The following is a 20,249-nucleotide window of genomic DNA, read 5'->3' as shown; positions in this document are numbered from 1 at the left end:
ATGAAAGTCGATGTGATACCCGTGTTGTATGATCTTCAACACCCATGGGTCTTGGATATGGGTGAACCATGCTCTGGAAAAGGAGGAAAGACGTCCTCCCACAGGAAGGGGGGCCACAGGGAGCTGCCCCACGTCAAAACTCAGGCTTCCTCTTGGTGTCCTCCTTGGAAGCGCCACGACCAGCTCCCCTAGGGCGATATCTAAAACGCCGTTGTTGGGAAGGGCGTCTATAATTAGAGGAAGAACCTCTGCCTCTAGAGGGAGCACGTCTGCCCCTGGATGCTTGAGGTAGGGACCTTCCCCTACCTTCAGCTAATCCCTCCATAATGGCGTCTAAGCTTTGGCCAGACACCCTTCCCGGCTCAAAGGGGAGAGCACAGAGTGCTGCTTTAGATGCAAAATCTGCCCGCCAAGGCTTTAGCCAAAGGGGTCTACGGGCCGCAGTAGACAACGCCATAGATTTGGCGGAGATTTTTAATTGATGGCAGGAGGATTCCGCCAAATAATCTGCAGCCCTATGAACTCTTTTCATAGAGGCCAGAATCTCATCTCTGTCTACGCCCAAGTCTATATCCCGCTCCAAGGCGGCTAAGCGGTTGCGCAAAAAGTCACCAACCATAGAGGAGGCTATGGCCACAGAGGCTTGCACGGAGGAAGCTGAGTAGACCTTCTTCAGAACGGAGTCCACCCTACGATCCAGAGGGTCCTGAAGATTTGAACCATCTTCCAAGGGCACCAGGGTTCTGCGGGACAGCTTTGCTACGGCCAAATCCACCTTCGGGGGAGGCCCCCAGGAATCCCACTGGGTAGTGTTAACAGGAAACAAACTCTTGAAGATCCTGGAAAGCGAATGTCCTTTCTCTGGCTGTTTCCACTGCTGCGCCATAAGGTCGGTCAGCGTGGCGTCCGCATGGAAGGCAATATGTCCCCCAGAGGCAGACGTGGAGGCTTCCCCGTCAACATCTCGGCCCACTGTAGACCGGATGGACTTCAGCAGCCTGCCCGTTTGTTCATAATGGAACGCAGTTCTGCTGGAATAACTGAGTCGTCCTCGGAGGAATCATCCTCTGCCACCCGCAGGTGTTACAAGGGGGGGGGGAGAGACGAGGAACGGAGCTCAGAGCATGGTCTCCTGGTGAGCTGAGACAAGGTGCAATGGATCCCATTGAGGGAATCATACTGCAAAACAAAAAGGAGAGTACAAGCAAGGGAAAAACTATTTACCCAAGCGATGCCCAAACTCACCATCTCCTTGACCCATGCCATCATATCTCTGGGAGAGGGCTCCAAAGGTGGAGGACCTCTGCACCCGCGACAACGGCCCACTCATAGCCTGAAAATAGGCAAGTTATAGGACCAGTAGTACCCCGCAGGGCACAACCTTTCAAGCCGCTACCTACCATCAGGGAGCGGTGTGTCGCAATCGAAGCAGGAAAGATGTTTCCTCTTGGAAGAGGTTTTCCTCCTACCATCCCCAGGAGGGGTAGTAGAGGATGACATATCCTACAGAGAGAGATAATAGACGATGCAACACTGTCACCATGACATCATACCAGCTTTTAAAAAAAGGGTAAATCTTACCAGGTCCTGTAGACCGGACAGCGAGGTGACGGATCCCAATAAAGTTTGCAAACTGGAAAAGAGTTCAAGATCAATGAACACCACAATCGCACGCCTTCAGCAGATACTGCAGGAAGGTCTCTGACACCAGGCCAGCCAGCCTCTTAATTCTGGCCGGCTGGAAGTGGGCGGAGCCACAATCAAAGCAGGTGAGGCAACCTGCCCAGACAACTACCCCTGTAATCAGGGGTCTGCAAAGATATACATTCCCCCCCACCAAGAGGCCCTTAACACGGGCACTTACCCCCACATCTCCCCGTCTTTTCCGGCCTTTAATAAGGCCTGAATCTTCCCTGAGTGAGCGGCCGCCAGCGCCAGGCCGTTGCCATGGCGCTATGATACTTCCGGCGAAACCGGAAGTGCGCGCTTACAGCGGCCGGCGGGGAACAGGATACACAACAGTGTGGTTCCACCCGCCGGCAGTCCGCGCGGCCACCAGAGGCGGCATGCGGAGTCCCCGGACTCTCACCAAAATGTCAGGTAAGTCACAAGGAGCAGGGGAAGCGGAGGAGAGGGGGGGCAGGGGGGATAGAGGGGGGTAGCCACACATGGCTAACAAGCACCTTCTCCCCGCAGGGCACAGAAGGTGACAAGAAGAAAACAACCGCTCAGGAGGTGAGTGATCCTGCTGAGCTTCTCTAAGAGGACACAAGTCCTCCCACCTGTCCTCTGTCCACACAGGACAGAAAAAAACACGCAGAGGGGAGGTTCTTGTGCCCTCTTATAGGGCCTGCCACGCATTTGATTGGCTAATTAAATATCCGCCTGTCCTACCAGCACACAGGGGCAGAAATACCCCACATTGTGCCGCTGTTGAGGATGACAGGGAACACACAGTTTGGATTCTGGTGACCCTAACCTCTTTATCTGTCGAGTGGAGTTCAGATGACACTCTTTTTAAAAGGAGCTATGATTTAGATTTATCTTCAATATTACATGGATAACTGTTACTTTTGGCTCTTTCTAGGATTTGTGTGCTGTATTTTTTATGCTTTATTGGCACTTTTTGTTTGTTACTTTGATATTCTTTCTTTATAGCACTGTTTACCAGGATTAAACCCACCTGGTTAGACTGTAGTGGCATTGGTTCCCATGTCTCCCCACACTTCATGCATCTTGGGGTTCATCGTATTATCACTCTGGCATGTGCAGTAATAGTTCCTGACCTACTCCTGTATCAGAGGGTAGACCCCACCACCCCATCCCCTTGTCCTATATCATGCTTTTTTGCAGCACAAAGCATTACTCCCATGTGTAAGATCATCTGCATATAATGATAAAGGCTTTAACTCCCCGTAACAATGATGTAAGGCCTTCTTACACTTCGAAAAATTGCAACTAGACATAATTTGTATCCAGGAACCATATTTGTCGGCTACATTCATCCCTAAATTCTTTCACTCTCACTACACTCTTCTAGGTCATACACCTAATAAGACTAAAAGCAGAGTAGTAACTATTTTCTACGCAAGCTCATTCCTATACATGTTGTGGACCCCCAGGGACGATGCCCCCTATCACCTATGATAACCTGGATTTCTGTGCAGATTGTAATTTTTCATTTAACGCTCTATTAGAATGCTCATCACAGTCAGCGAACAAGGTTTCCTCTAAAGCCAAAAGTGAGGCCCATGAGGCATTTCATTCCCTTCCTTTAGTAGACTGTTAGCGTGAATTTAATGGAAATAAACAGTGTTACATCTATTTCTCCCCTGCTCACCAGCACTACATCTGGATTGATACTCACGTCCACATCACTACTTCCATTTCTAGTTTATGCTCGCCATGTTCCCTGAGTTTGGTCAGATTATGAACTCGTGCTGGTTGATATTAACTTTCAGAAGCCTGCTAAAATCCCTTATTCCTGGTGCCTAAACAAGTCCAGATTCCCAGCGAATCTCAGAGATACTAGCTGAATTTTTTCAATACAGCAAAGGCTCAATATTACTCAGGCCATTAACAGGGCTGCCCATAGGCCTCTATGCTTAAGCCCCTATCAGGGGAACAATTGAAGCTGCCACACTGAAAATGCTGGCCGATATCTTGAACGCTTGCCAGTGGTTAAATGCTGTAGAACAATTATGTGAACCAGTGGGTGGGATGCAGGCCCCAGTCATGTGACGTCAGGGACCTCTCAGTAGTAGGCCGAAGCCTGCCAGGAGCGTGGAAAGGTAAGTAACACAATTTTTTATGTTCACTTACCTCTCTCGGGCCTCTGATCTGAAAAGACCCCCCGAGTATAATAATTTTTTTTAAAAATGCATATTCAGCTGTCCTCGATGCTCCCGTGTCCCCCGGTGTTTCCCGATTCTACTGCTGCAGCGGCTTCTCACGGTTCTCTTCCTAGGTTCCGCTGAAGTTACTGGTCACATGACCACTGAGACCATTCAGCGGCCTCAGGAAAAGACCTGTCACAGGTAGTGACAGTGCATGCCCTTTGCTTATTGGCCTCAGTGGTTACGTGACCTATGAAGCCAATCAGTTGCTTCAGTGGAACCCCAGAAGCCGTTGAGCAGAAGGACTGGAACATGCTGGGAGGACACCGGAGCATAGGGGACAGGTGAGTATGATTTTTTATATATATATTTTTCATTCCCCCTGGCTGATTTAAAAGTTAAAGGCGGTGTCCATTTTGTCCATAACCCCTTACATTAATCCCAACTATAGTATAAACTATAGTAACCCCTTACAGGACCATAAAAAAAATTGTTAATTTAGACATAGCCTAATTCTATTACTACAACAGCTGGGGCTGAGGCCTATTTCAGACCCACTCTGGACCACTGATAAGTCAGAAACCTGGGTCTGATATAGTGGGACTTCAGCATTCTGCCTGCCACCTTCTGAGAATCTATAGGGCTGGTAGAGCCCCATTTAGGGTTGCGCGATCGGGTTCTGATCCCGCCTAAAAAAGATCGGGAATGGAATTCCGATCCTGATCGCTCAACTGACTTACTTGCACAGAACCGCTGCCGCTCCCCAGAGCTCTGGGCCGTTGTTTTCTCCTCTCCTCTCTCTCTTCGCACGTCGGCAGAGCACTCCCTAGGCTACTGTTACTGCTGGGAGTAGGCGGGGCTTTTTGTGGCTTAGGAGAGTGTGGGGAGGTACAGGGAGGGGAGACATGAGTACCCGCCCACACTCTTTTAAGCCACAACAAGACCCGCCTTCTCCCAGGATCAGTCACACTAGCCTGGGAGGCGGGGGCGCGGACAGCGCTCTGCCGGCGTGCGAAGAGAAAGAGGAGAGAACAATGGCCCAGAGCTCCGGGGAGCGGTGTACACATTGGGAGAGAAGGCAGCAGCAGTTCTGTGCAGGTAAGTGGGGAAGACTAAGTGGCTGGTGGATTTTTTAATCACTACACAGCGTGGAGGCTTCAATTTTTGGACTCCATACTGTGTAGTGAACACGATCGTTTTTAAAATACGATTTTCAATCATTAAAAAATCTCATTGACTTACATTAGGATTGGAAATGGGATCGGGATTGGGTTTGAATGGAAAATGATCGGAAATCGGATTTTAAAATTGATCCTGAAATCTCAAGATCGCTCAACCCTAGCCCCATTATAAGTCACTGGTGGCATATTGCTCCACTGGTTCTGTCATGTTATAGCTTCAGCATAGCGTTTCTTTTCCCATTATAAATGGAAGCCTTAATGCACGGGTGAAAAGAGTCTTTTTAGTTATCCATTGATGCTGAAACTCCAAAACCACCTGAAAACTAACTGCCTTTGGCTGTATGTAAACAATATAGGGCTTTGTCAAGGGCAGACAACCCTGTAAGGAAGGATCTGTCCATAGCACAGTCCAGGGCATACCACACAACAGAACCACAGGCACCAACCAGACCCAACTGATTTACAATGGCTTCAGTCAGGTTCTGAGACCTTTAGCTTATAGAGATGAGCGAACAGTGTTCTATCGAACATATGTTCGATCAGATATTACGCTGTTCGCGGTGTTCGATTCGAATCGAACACCGCGTAATAAAGTGACTGAAAACTCAATTCCCCTCCCACCTTCCCTGGCGCTTTTTAGACTCCAATAACAGCGCAGGGAAGGTGGGACAGGAACTACGACAACAGGGACCTTGAAAAAAAAATAGGAAAATGCCATTGGCTGCCGAAAACATGTGACCTCTGAATGATAAGAACAGCGCCGCCCAGCTTCGCGTAATTCTGAGCTTTCACTTGGTCACAGATGGAGGTCTGCGGCCGTAGAGTTAGGAATTAGATTCTGGTAGGCAGGGATAGAATAGGATAGGAAGGAGAAGAAAACCAACAGGTCTTTTAAGAGCTACATTCCAGGGAGAAGCTTGTCAGTGTCGATCACACCAACGTGGCATTGACAGGCTGTATCTGCGCAACCCATCTTTCCGCAGTGTGGATGATCCTGAATGTTATACACTGAAAGTATATTCCCATATACCCTATATACCCCCAATCCATGTTCCAACAGTGTGCACCCCCACCCCTGAAACTAACTTGTAAACACATTGTGTCTAATCCCCCAAGAATAAAATTGAGGCTACATACACCCTTCATTTGTTGCTATTGGCATATAGTGCCAGGTTCTGAGTGTAAATTCCCCTAAGAAATTGGGGCCTTCATACCACCCTTCATTCAGTCCCGGCTAGCGCAATTTCAAGTAATTTTAAAGCAATCAATTCTTTGTTTCTAAAAAAAAATTCAAATTATGGTGAAATATTCTAAAAGATATAGGTTACCTAAGGGTTCTCGTGTGGGACAGTGGTTAATGTTGATAGAAGAACTTATGATTCTCGGCCTCTGAAGGGGTATTGTATATGTTCAAGTTTCTGGTGCGCTTATTGATGTAAGTGTGGAATTATTAAAAGGGGAGATAAAGTATTTATTCCTTTTTCCAAAAGTATAATTCACAAACATCACTTTAACTAGAGATATAGTGTGGAGCAATGAGTAAGGTCAATAGTAGAAGTTATTGTCCTTGGCCTCAATATGGAAATGAGCTTTTTGGAACACTGATGGCATTGCCACTGACCTCTTTGGACCAAGGTCAATGCTTTCATTAATCCATAGGGTAAAGTCAAAATCAGAAGTTAATGTCCTTGGTCTCAATAGGTAAATGAGCTTTTTGGAACGGTGATGGCTTTTCAACTTACCTTTTTGGGACCACGACAATGACTACATTTCTCTATACGGTAATGTCAATATCAGAATTAAATGTTCTTGGCCTTAATATGGAAATGAGCTTTTTGGAACGATGATGGCTTCTCCATTTACCCTTCTGGAACATCAACAATGCCTTCATTTCTCCATAGGGTAATGTCAACAGCAGAAATCATTGTTCTTGGTCTCAATATGATAATAAGGTACTTAAAGCAATGCAGAGGGCATTGCCACTTACCTCTCTGGACCAATGTCAATGCCTGTGTCACTCCATAGAGCTCAATTTCAATTTGACAAACACAGTGATATCACGGCAACGAAGGCCCCGATTCACAATCTCACGCAGCTTGGATTCAGGTGACCATAACCGTTCTATCTGTCAGGTGAAATTCAGACAACACACTCTATGATGTAGATTAATGGTCAATGTCTAATGGATAACTTTCCGTTCTGGCTCTCCTTAGGGTGTGTTTACTGTTTTTGTATTTTTTTTTTAGTAAGAAACTGGAGTGTATTAATAAAAATGTGAAAAATGGTATCTGTCCTATTACTATTCTCTCTCAATTTAATAGACAACTGTATGTATTTGGCCTTGAAAAATAAATCAGAGACAGTGAACTTTCGGACACACTTTCACATTGTATCTTGGGATAATCCAAAGATTTTCAAAAATGTACCAAAAGTGCTAGTGGTGTAGGGGTATCATGCAAGATTCCCATTCTTGCGACCCGGGTTCAAGTCCCGGCTAGTACAATTTCAAGTAATTTTAAAGCAATCAATTCTTTGTTTCTAAAAAATATTCAAATTATGGAGAAATATTCTAAAAGATATAGGTTACCTAAGGGTTCTCGTGTGGGACAGTGGTTAATGTTGATAGAAGAACTTATGATTCTCTGCCTCTAAAGGGGTATTGTATATGTTCAAGTTTATGGTGCGCTCATTGATGTAAGTGTAGGGGAGATAAAGTATTTATTCCTTATTCCAAAAGTATAATTCACAAACATTACTTTAACTAGAGATATAGTGTGGAGCAATGAGTAAGCTCAATAGCAGAAGTCATTGTTCTTGGTCTCAATATGATAATAAGCTCCTTGAAGCAATGTGGAGGGCATTGCCACTTACCTCTCTGGACCAACATCAATGCCTTTGTCACCCCATAGAGCTCAATTTTAATTTGACAAACACAGTGATATCACGGCAATGGAGGAATCAATTCACAATCTCACACAGCTTGGATTCAGGTGACCCTAACCGTTCTGTCAGGTGGAGTTCAGACGACATACTCTATGATGTAGAATAATGGTCAATGGTTAATAGGTAACTTTTCATTCTGGCTCTCCTTTGGGTGTGTTTACTGTTTTTTGTTTTGTTTTTAGTAAGAAACTGGAGTTTATTAATAAAAATGTGAAAAATTTTATCTGTCCTACTACTATTCTGTCTCTGTATTTGGCTTGGAAAACTAAATCAGAGAGAGTGAACTTTCAGACACGCTGTCACAATGCTTCTTAGAACAATCCAGAGATTTCTAAAAACTCACAAAAAGTTCTAGTAGTGTAGGGGTATCATGGAAGTTTCTCGTTCGCGTGACCCTGGTTCGAGTCCTGGCTTGTGCAATTTAAAGTGTTTTTAAAACAATCAATCTTTGTTTCCAAACAAAAAGAATTCAAATTATGGAGAAATATTCTAAAAGATATAGGTTACCTAAGGGTTCTCGTCTGGGACAGTCATTAATGTTAATAGAAGAACTTATGATTCTCGGCCTCTGAAGGGGTATTGTATATGTTCAAGTTTCTGCTGAGATTATTGAAGTGAGTGTGGAATTATTAAAAGGGGAGATAAAATATTTATGCCTTATTCCAAAAGTATACTTCAAGAACGCAATGAGTAAGGTCAATAGCAGAAGTTTTTGTCCTTGGTCTCAATATGCAAATGAGCTTTTTGGAACACTGATGGTATTGCCACTCACCTCTTTGGACCAAGGACAATGCCTTCATTTATCTATAGGGTAATTTCAATATCAGAAGTAAATGTTCTTGGTCTCAATAAGTAAATGAGCTTTTTGGAACGATGATGGCTTTTCCACTTACCTTTGTGGAACATAGACAATGCCTTCATTTCTCCATAGGGTAATGTCAATAGCAGAAGTCATTGTTCTTGGACTCAATATGGAAATAAGCTACTTGAAGTAATATGGAAGGTATCGCCACTTACCCTTCTGGACCAACATCAATGTCTTTGTCACTCCATAGAGCTCAATTTAAAATTTACAAACACAGTGATATCACGGCAACGGAGGCCCCGATTCACAATTTCATGCAGCTTGGATTCAGGTTACCCTAACCGTTCTATCCGTCAGGCGGGGTTCAGACAGCATACTCTATGATTTACATTAATAGACAATGTCTAATGGGTAACTATATGTATTTGGCTTTGAAATTTAAATCAGAGAGAGTTAACCTTCAGACACTTGTCACGTGACGCGTTACATGTATGTCACAATGATAAGGACATCATACTAGGCGTTTATTACAGACCACCAGGACAGACAGAAGACATGGATGAGATTTTTTCACAGCAAATGACCACGCTCTCAAAGAAACATGAAATAGTGATCATGGGAGACTTCAATTACCCTGACATTCATTGGGAAACCCACACAGCCAAGAGTAAAGGCTCCATCAAATTTTTATCCTCTCTAGCGGACAACTTCATTGCCCAGCTAGTAGAAGAAAATACGAGAGGAACATCCATTTTGGACCTAGTCCTAACCAACAAAGAGCACATGGTTAAGGGACTACGGGTAGCAGGGACACTGGGATTCAGCGATCATGCTATACTTGAGTTTGAGGTTGCAAGAAGAAGAAGACCTGAGAAGACACAGACTTCAATGCTCGACTTTAGCAGGGCAGACTTCAAGAGCCTGAAGGCAAGGGTTAGCAGAATTCCATGGTGCAAAATTCTTAAGCACAAAAATGCACATGAAGGGTGGGAAATCTTCCGTAGGGAAATCATTAAAGCACAGGAACTAACAATACCTAGAAGGAAGAAAAATGGGAAGCACCTAAAAATATCAGGATGGATGACCAAAAAATTACATAACCTGCTAAAAAGGAAAAAGGAAACATACAAAAAGTGGAAGATGGGAACTATATCTAAGTAAGAGTACACAACAGTCTGCAGACTCTGCAAGACAAGCATCAAAGGAGCTAAAGCTGAACACGAATTGAAGCTTGCAAAAGAGGCAAAGAGTAAGGTAAAAGGATTTTTGGGATATGTTAAAAGCAAAAGAAAAGTGAAGGAGACCATTGGAGTCCTGAAGAATGACAAAGGAGAAACAGTTAACATGGTGGAACAGCAGGTGGAGCTACTAAATTCATATTTTGTATCCGTCTTCTCCCAAGAAACTAATGGAAATATCGACATTAATGGTGATGGAGATGAGGGGAAGGAGGACTCCAAACTGACTATAAGCGAAAGTCTGGTAAGAGAGCACTTAGCCAAGTTACAGGAAACCAAGTCCCCAGGACCAGATGATTTACATCCTAGAGTCCTGAAAGAGATAGCAGAGGAAATAACAGAACCCCTTGCTATAATCTTCGGTAAGTCATGGGAAACAGGAGTGGGCCCTTTAGATTGGAAAAGGGCAAATGTTGTCCCCATCTACAAAAAGGGGAAAAAGGACGATCCAGGAAATTACAGGCCGGTAAGTCTGACCTCGATAGCAGGAAAAATCTTTGAGCAAATTGTCAAGGAACATTTACTTCGGTACCTGGATGGGAAGGCATTAATTAACCAGAGCCAGCACGGCTTTAGGACCAATAAATCTTGTCTGACTAACCTGATTTCCTTCTACAACAAAATCACTGAATGGTTGGACCAAGGGAATGCCGTGGACATAGTATATCTTGACTTCAGTAAGGCATTTGATAAAGTATCACATAACCTTCTTATTGAAAAAATGATTAAGTATGGCTTTGACAAAAAATCAGTTAGGTGGATTCATAACTGGCTTAATGATCGGGCACAACGAGTAATACTAAATGGCTACACATCCAACTGGAAGAAAGTCAAAAGCGGGGTGCCGCAGGGCTCTGTTCTGGGCCCAGTACTTTTTAATATCTTTATAAATGATCTGGACGATGGAATTATTGGGGAACTCATAAAATTTGCAGATGATACGAAGATAGGAGGAATAGCCAACACTAGAGAGGAGAGAGAGTGTATTCAAAAGGACTTAGACACACTGGAACAATGGGCTGAGGCCAACAAAATGGTATTTAACAGGGACAAATGCAAAGTTCTACATCTGGGTAACAGAAATGTAAAAAACATATATAGTATGGGAGGAATAGAACTAAGTGATAGCATAGGGGAAAAGGACTTGGGCATAATAGTAGATCACAAATTCAACATGAGCCAACAGTGCGGTGCTGCTTCAAAAAAGGCTAATAAAATTCTGGGATGTATTAAGACAAGCATTGAATCTAGATCAAGAGAGGTCATTATTCCGCTGTACTCTTCCCTGGTCAGACCACACCTGGAATACTGTGTACAGTTCTGGGCGCCTCAATTCAAGAAAGACATCGATATATTGGAGCAAGTCCAGAGAAGAGCAACCAAAATGGTGGAAGGTCTGCAAACCATGTCCTATGAGGAGCGGCTAAAAGAACTGGGATTGTTTAGTTTGCAGAAGAGAAGGCTGAGGGGAGATTTAATAGCAGTCTACAAATATCTGAAAGGTAGTCACAGTGCAGAGGGATCTCCCCTATTCTCATTAGCACAAGGAAGTACAAGAAGCAATGGGATGAAACTAAAGGGAAAGAGATACAGATTAGACATTAGGAAAAACTTTCTGACAGTGAGGGTAGTGAGAGAGTGGAATAGGCTGCCACGGGAGGTGGTGGGCGCTCCATCAATGGAAATCTTCAAGCGGAATCTGGATAAACATATAGCTGGGATGATTTAGGAAAACCTGCACTCGCAGGGGGTTGGACCCGATGGCCCTTGAGGTCCCTTCCAACTCTACCATAAGAAGAAAAAAAAAAGAAATGTCTTGGAATAATCCAGAGTTTTCCAAAAGCCTACTAAAAGCGCTAGTAGTGTAGGGGTATCATGCAAGATTCCCATTCTTGAGACCCAGGTTTGTGTCCCGGCTAACGTAAATTGCAAGTTATTTTGAAATAATCAATTCTTTTCTTCCAAACAAAAAGAAGAATTCTATTACAGGAGAATTATTCTAAAAGATATAGGGTACCTAAGGGTTCTCGTGTGGGACAGTGATTAATGTTAATAGAATAACTTATGATTCTTGGCCTCTGAAGGGGTATAGAAAGCCCCATGTAGCGGACCCAAAGGGGTAGTGAAGGGGGGCACATGACATAAAGGGGAATGCAGAGCAGACAGGTCCTATGGAGGGCAAGAGGGGGTCAGGCAAAGGACAATCGGTGGGGTTAGCATACTGTTTACAAAACATAAGATGCAGGCTGAGGATCACTTACCCACGAGGCTGTTTGAGCAACTTGTTTTTTTTCACCATGTCACTGTCTTCTGACATCGAGGCCCTTCTGCGTCAGGTCCGGCAGGCTGCGATGGTCTGCGGATCCGGAGCTCTCCACGCCGCCGAGGAGACGCAGATGGAGGCCCGCAAGGGACCCTCCAGTGCTGGCTCATGCCGGGCGACCTTCCGCGGTTGTGGAAATAAGCTAGTTGAAGCAATGTGGAGGGCATTGCCACTTACCTCTCTGGACCAACGTCAATGCCTTTGTCACCCCATAGAGCTCAATTTCAATTTGACAAACACATGACAACGGAGACTCCGATTCACAATCTCATGCAGATTGGGTTCAGGTGACCATAACCGTCCTATCTGTCAGAATGGGTTCAGATGACATACTCTTTGATATAGATTAATGGATAATGTCTAATGGGTAACTTTCCATTCTGGCTCTCCCTTGGGTGTGTTTACTGTTTTTGTTTTATTTTTTAGTAAGAAACTGGAGTGTATTAATAAAAATGTGAAAATTTTTATCTGTCCTATTACTATTCTCTCTCTGATTAATAGACAACTATATGAATTTGGCTTTGAAAAATAAATCAGAGAGAGTGAACTTTCGGACATGCTTTCACATTGTATATTGGAATAATCCAAAGATTTTCCAAAATGTACAAAAGCGCTAGTGGTGTAGGGGTATCATGCAAGATTCCCATTCTTGCGACCCGGGTTCGAGTCCCGGCTAGCGCAATTTCAAGTAATTTTAAAGCAATAAATTCTTTGTTTCTAAAAAAAAAATTCAAATTATGGAGAAATATTCTAAAAGATATAGGTTACCTAAGGGTTCTTGTGCGGGACAGTGGTTAATGTTGATAGAAAAACTTATGATTCTTGGCCTCTGAAGGGGTATTGTATATGTTCAAGTTTCTGGTGCGCTTATTGAAGTAAGTGTGGAATTATAAAAAGTGGATTATTAAGTATTTATTCCTTATTCCAAAAGTATAATTCACAAACATTACTTTAACTAGAGATATAGTGTGGAGCAATGAGTAAGGTCAATAGAAGTTATTGTCCTTGGTCTCAATATGGAAATGAACTTTTTGGAACACTGATGGTATTGCCACTTTCCTCTTTGGACCAAAGACAATGCTTTCATTAATCCATAGGGTAATTTCAATATCAGAAGTGAATGTCCTTGGTCTCAATAGGTAAATGAGCTTTTTGGAACGGTGATGGGTTTTCCACTTACCTTTTTGGAACCAGGACAATGCCTTCATTTCTCTATAGGGTAATGTCAATATCAGAATTGAATATTCTTGGCCTTAATATGGAAATGAGCTTTTTGGAACGATGATGGCTTCTCCATTTACCCTTCTGGAACATCAACAATGCCTTCATTTCTCCATAGGGTAATGTCAACAGCAGAAATCATTGTTCTTGGTCTCAATATGATAATAAGGTACTTGAAGCAATGTGGAGGGCATTGCCACTTACCTCTCTGGACCAACGTCAATGCCTGTGCCACTCCATAGAGCTCAATTTGAATTTGACAAACACAGTGATATCACGGCAACGGAGGCCCCGATACACAATTTCACGCAGCTTGGATTCAGGTGACCATAACCGTTCTATCTTTCAGGTGAAATTCAGACAACATACTCTATGATGTAGATTAATGGTCAATGTCTAATGGATAACTTTCCATTCTGGCTCTCTCTAGAGTGTGTTTAATGTTTTTGTATTTTTTTTAGTAACAAACTGGAGTGTATTAATAAAAATGTGAAAAATGTTATCTGTCCTATTACTATTCTGTCTCTGTTTAATAGACAACAGTATGTATTTGGCCTTGAAAAATAAATCAGAGCGAGTGAACTTTCGGACACGCTTTCACATTGTATATTGGAATAATCCAAAGATTTTTAAAACTGTACCAAAAGCGCTAGTGGTGTAGGGGTATCATGCAAGATTCCCATTCTTGCGACCCGGGTTCAAGTCCCGGCTAGCGCAATTTCAAGTTATTTTAAAACAATCAATTCTTTGTTTCTAAAAAAATTCAAATTATGGAGAAATATTCTAAAAGACATAGGTTACCTAAGGGTTCTCGTGTGGGACAGTGGTTAATGTTGATAGAAGAACTTATGATTCTTGGCCTTTGAAGGGGTATTGTATATGTTCAAGTTTCTGCTGTGCTTATTGTTGTAAGTGTGGAATTATTAAGAGGAGAGATAAAATATGTATTCCTTATTCCAAAAGTATAATTCACAAACATTACTTTAGATAGAGATATAGTGTGGAGCAATGAGTAAGGTCAATAGCAGAAGTCATTGTTCTTGGTCTCAATATGATAATAAGTTACTTGAAGCAATGCGGAGGGCATTGCCACTTACCTCTCTGGACCAACATCAATGCCTTTGTCACCCCATAGAGCTCAATTTCAATTTGACAAACACAGAGATATCATGGCAATGGAGGAATCAATTCACAATCTCACACAGCTTGGATTCAGGTGACCCTAACTGTTCTATCTGTCAGGTGGAGTTCAGACGACATACTATTTGATGTAGAATAATGGTCAATGGTTAATAGGTATCTTTTCATTCTGGCTCTCCCTTGGGTGTGTTTACTGTTTTTTTGTTTTTTGTTTTTTTAATAAGAAACTGGAGATTATTAATAAAAATGTGAAAAATTTTATCTGTCCTACTACTATTCTCTCTCTGTATTTGGCTTGGAAAACTAAATCAGAGAGAGTGAACTTTTAGACACGCTGTCTCATTGCTTCTTGGAACAATCCAGAGATTTCCAAAAACGTACAAAAAGTGCTAGTAGTGTAGGGTTTTGATGCAAGTTTCCCATACACGTGACCCTGGTTCGCGTCCTGGCTCGTGCAATTGTGCGAATATTTTTAAAACAATCAATTCTTTGTTTCAAAACAAAAAGAATTCAAATTCCGGAGAAATATTCTAAAAGATATAGGGCACCTAAGGGTTCTCGTCTGGGACAGTCATTAATGTTAATAGAATAACTTATGATTCTCGGCCTCTGAAGGGGTATTGTATATGTTCAAGTTTCTGATGAGATTATTGAAGTGAGTGTGGAATTACTGAGAGGAGAGATAAAATATTTATGCCTCATTCCAAAAGTATAATTCAAGAATGCAATGAGTAAGGTCAATAGTAGAAGTTATTGTCCTTGGTCTCAATATGGAAATTAGCTTTTTGGAACGATGATGGCTTTGCCACTTACCTCTTTGGACCAAGGACAATGCCTTCATTAATCCATAGGGTAATTTCAATATCAGAAGTAAATGTTCTTGGTCTCAATAGGTAAATGAGTTTCCAAACAATCTAGAGTTTTCCAAAAACCAACTAAAGCGCTAGTAGTGTGAGGGTATCATGCAAGATTCCCATTCTTGTGACCTGGGTTCGAGTCCCGGCTAGCGCAACTTCAAGAGATTTTGAAACAATCAATTATTTTCTTCCAAACAAAAAGAAGAATTCAATTACTGGAGAATTATTCTAAAAGATATAGGGTACCTAAGGGTTCTCGTGTGGGACAGTGATTAATGTTAATAGAATAACTTATGATTCTTGGCCTCTGAAGGGGTATAGAAAGCCCCACGTAGCGGACCCAAAGGGGTAGTGAAGGGGGGCACATGACATAAAAGGGAATGCGGAGCAGACAGGTCATATGGAGGGCAAGAGGGGTTCAGGCAAAGGACAATTGGTGGGGTTAGCATACTGTTTACAAAACATAAGATGCAGGCTGAGGATCACTTACCTACAGGAGACTGTTCGAGCAAGTTGTTTTTTTTTCACCATGTCACTGTCTTCTGACATGAGGCTCTTCTGCGTCAGGTCCGGAAGGCTGCAATGGTCCGGGGGTCCGAATGGCTGCAGGAGTACCTGGGGACGGCATCATCTGATGTTCCTCCTGCGTCGGATGGTGCATTGAGGCCGCGCAGGAGACGCGCACAGCTTCCTGAAAGACTTGACTTTGGATATGGGATGTCCCTCACTCCTACCTAAAACCACCCAAACTACGGTAAATAATGACTTTGGAATAAATGCACAAAACACTTTATTTTGGTTGTCAAAATGGCCACAGCTTTATTAAACTCACAGAAGTAAAATAATGACAGAAGGAGTCAGGTGAAGTGCTAGACCATTGGGATTCACGAATACTGTGAGATCCCCAGCTGTCTGACATACAGCACCCGGCCAGACAGCAATAAATAAATAAAGGGGGCGTCACGCTCCAGCTTGCAATTCTAGCAGAGCCAGAACACTTTAAGGGCACCAACGACCCTGTGCTTAACCACTGTGCCCGCCCCTGGATGACGTTACTATTACGACATCCTTCAGGCTGGCCATTTCTAAAGCTCAGCCTGTTCACCACCATGAGGTTTAACCTCCTCTATTAGTTAAAATAAGTCTACAATAACTTGCCTGCAACTTCCACCTGACTCCTCAACCACAAAAGTAAAGCTGTGACAGTTTATCAATGGACCATGTGACACGTAATACTTTATTACACACGACTGACTAAATAATGGCAAACCCCCGACTCACAAAGAGTCATCCTACAGCACTCAGGAGAGGAAAAAACCCCTGTGGAGGAAACCTCTAGGGAACCATGGCTGGAGGACTGCCCTTCCCTTGGGCTTAGAAGGATAATGCCCAACAATAACTCATCAGTCATCTCATCATTGAATATATAGAGCCAAATACACAATTACAGTAACAAAGCAATGATATAATAATACATTAGATAGGAAAATGTGAAAAAATAAAAATAAAAAACAAGTATAACATAGTGATGCAAAGAGGGCGGGAGGGCGGGAAATGCTTCATCCAGGTCTTGTGATGAGAAAGAGGATGAAGATGGGTGAGACAGGAAGTGACATCTATTCCTAACTCCTCCCTCCCTACAGTAACACACTAAGCACCATATACTAAAGCAGAACATACACAGATATATACTCCTACAACATATATATACTCCTACAGCAGAGCATACAGATATACACTCCTACAGCAGAACATACACAGATATATACTCCTACAGCAGAATATACAGATATATAGTCCTAAAGCAGAACATACAGATATATACCCCTAAAGCTGAATATACACAGATGTATATTCCTAAAACAGAACATACACAGATATATACTCCTAAAGCTGTATATACACTAAAGCTGAATACACACCGATATATTCTTAAAGCTGACCCAGTCTGTATAAATCTACTCAACTACTGCACAAAGAAGAAACTGCAGGAGTTATTGGTTCCCCCATCCCAAAGTCATGTCCCCCTTTGCTGATGGCTCCGGGGGTGTCTTGACTTTGGATATGGGATGTCCCTCACTCCTACCTAAAACCACCCAAACTACGGTAAATAATGACTTTGGAATAAATGCACAAAACACTTTATTTTGGTTGTCAAAATGGCCACAGCTTTATTAAACTCACAGAAGTAAAATAATGACAGAAGGAGTCAGGTGAAGTGCTAGACCATTGGGATTCACGAATACTGTGAGATCCCCAGCTGTCTGACATACAGCACCCGGCCAGACAGCAATAAATATATAAAGGGGGCGTCATGCTCCAGCTTGCAATTCTAGCAGAGCCAGTACACTTTAAGGGCACCAATGACCCTGTGCTTAACCACTGTGCCCGCCCCTGGATGACGTTACTATTACGACATCCTTCAGGCTGGCCATTTCTAAAGCTCAGCCTGTTCACCACCATGAGGTTTAACCTCCTCTATTAGTTAAAATAAGTCTACAATAACTTGCCTGCAACTTCCACCTGACTCCTCAACCGCCACAGAAGAGGCCATTTGACACCTTAAATGGACTCGACCGCCACCAAACTGAGTAGGAATGCACTAGCCTCTAGAAACCTTACATACTACAAGTCCCCATACTACCTAGCCAACAATACCAAGCTACGAATGTGGCTGAAAATGCAACAAAAGTGATCTGGCTGTAGTCAGAAACTAGTAAAGAGAAATAGACTATAACACTGAAATTGCCATAAACCAGTATACATGGGGATACCGCCATACCACAAACATGTAATTGCCAACCATATATGCACAGAAGTACCTACTTCCCACTTATGAGGTGTGAGGTTCCACTTATGGTGGTAACTGTATACACATGATACAGATGTATATACCATGTACAAGATAACACCTCTTCAAGGAATACCTCTTCCACTAAAAACTAGAACTGTCGATTTACATACATTGGCAACCCTATACCCACTGATACTGCAAGGAAAGACATAGAGAGTATAAAGAAGGGAAGAGAGAAGTACTTGTGGCGCTGCGGCTTCTCCAGATACTACAGCAACCCCAGGGCACTTACTGGAGTGAAATAACCCTCCATTATTGTTTGATGGGTCACAACCACATTAACAGCAAAACAAGCCATTGACTGATGCTTAGCATGATGAGAAGAAGCCCATGATCCTCTTGAGATACCGTAGTCTCTGAAGGCAGTGAGAAAGCTGTAATGTCATCTCTCAATCATTTTCAGAGCACTTGATGACCTTTACCCTTAGCCGCATGCACTGGCCCAAGGGCACCAAGACTGAAAGTAGAAGCTGAAATTTTCGTCTTTGCTGGACATGGAACAGCACCATGCTGATGCTGCCCGTTCCGCAAGGAAGGGGGGGGCATAGGCCTATATAACTCCTGCACACAGAGCATGGGGTTATCATGGTAAGCAGTGCTGGGCTCCATTCACTAGCTGGCTGCGATAGACACTGTACGGCACTGGCCGTATCACACTGTCAGCAACATGAATAGAAACATGAGTTGGTCAATATAAGCGGTCATATATCTTCACTAAGAAAAGTACAAATCGTCAGAAAAGGTCCTTGAAGCCATTAGATTTTTATTAAAACATGTTTTTTTTTGTTTGTTTGTTTTTAAACATTTTAAATAAAATGTTTTTCTCTCCCTCCAGCCGCAACCAGCTCCAGCTCGGAGGGCTCAATTTAGTGCACAGGCATGTGAAAAATGACAGCCATGACCCTAGGGACTTACCCTAACAGGGTCTTCTTAAATTTAATTAGTTTGGCGTAACCAGGGGGTCTGTTACTCTGACGGTTATCCCTCCACACCCAGGGGGCCATACCTCCGATGGTCACCCCTCTACACCAGGGGGCCATACCTCCGATGGTTACCCTTCCACACTAGGGGGCCATACCTCCGATGGTCACCCCTCCCCACCAGGGGGTCATACCTCCGATGGTTACCCCTGCACTGGGCTACACCCAAGGTGATTGCCAATTACTAGCCAAATTAAAAGTAACTTCAAGGACCCAGTAAAAAAAAAACTTATTTAATGTCAATAGTACGAATTATGATGCACAACAATAGCTATAGTTTAGGATTACATTTAGTATTAAGAAAACCCATTAGTAAATAACTATATTACATTCTGTTATACACGTTTGAAGAAGTGGCAACCTACCCCCCCCCCGCCAAAAAAAAACAAAAAAAAAACAACTTGTTAGTGTATCGCAAACCACCTGTTACATAGTGGCTTGGAAGCACTTGTATGCGTCCCACTCCTAAGCAATCATGTCATTTAGGGTTACATAATAAGGCAAGGCCAGTGACAATAACAAAGTACAACACTGGCCTAAAAATTGGAGCCCCAGACACACAAGGTCCTCTCTTCTACTCATACCAGATCACTCAGCTAGTTAGACATGTATGTACAGTATTGTACTTATGTTGGGACTATGCATGAAAATCCCTTTATATATATGTATACAGCAGCATGAAATTAAAGGTGCTCTAAAAGAAACAATAACTTACACGGCTCACCCTAAATACTGTACAAGCAATAATACTAAGTCATACCAGCTCCAGAATAATCCAGAGTCGGTAATAAGGAAAGACCTAGCAGCTGAATTATACTGTTATAGGACCCCACTGAGAAATATCCCATCATATAGTATATACCATAGTAAT

General features: G+C 42.9%; 4 non-coding genes across 4 annotated transcripts; all 4 read left to right on the top strand.

Annotated features, from left to right (window-relative positions):
• The first annotated feature begins 7,448 nt into the window (after nucleotides 1-7,448).
• Nucleotides 7,449-7,519, top strand: TRNAG-CCC (transfer RNA glycine (anticodon CCC)). The gene has a single exon. It is a non-coding gene; the product is annotated as a tRNA-Gly (tRNA).
• A 5,417-nt stretch (nucleotides 7,520-12,936) lies between these two features.
• TRNAG-CCC (transfer RNA glycine (anticodon CCC)) lies at nucleotides 12,937-13,007 on the top strand. The gene has a single exon. It is a non-coding gene; the product is annotated as a tRNA-Gly (tRNA).
• Nucleotides 13,008-14,193: 1,186 nt separating this feature from the next.
• Nucleotides 14,194-14,264, top strand: TRNAG-CCC (transfer RNA glycine (anticodon CCC)). Its single transcript has one exon. It is a non-coding gene; the product is annotated as a tRNA-Gly (tRNA).
• A 1,363-nt stretch (nucleotides 14,265-15,627) lies between these two features.
• On the top strand, nucleotides 15,628-15,698 carry TRNAG-CCC (transfer RNA glycine (anticodon CCC)). Its single transcript has one exon. It is a non-coding gene; the product is annotated as a tRNA-Gly (tRNA).
• Nucleotides 15,699-20,249: the final 4,551 nt, after the last annotated feature.

This window comes from Leptodactylus fuscus, chromosome 10 (genome assembly GCF_031893055.1).
Source record: "Leptodactylus fuscus isolate aLepFus1 chromosome 10, aLepFus1.hap2, whole genome shotgun sequence".
Classification (NCBI taxonomy): domain Eukaryota; kingdom Metazoa; phylum Chordata; class Amphibia; order Anura; family Leptodactylidae; genus Leptodactylus; species Leptodactylus fuscus.
This window is presented reverse-complemented; position numbering and strand designations above follow the sequence as displayed.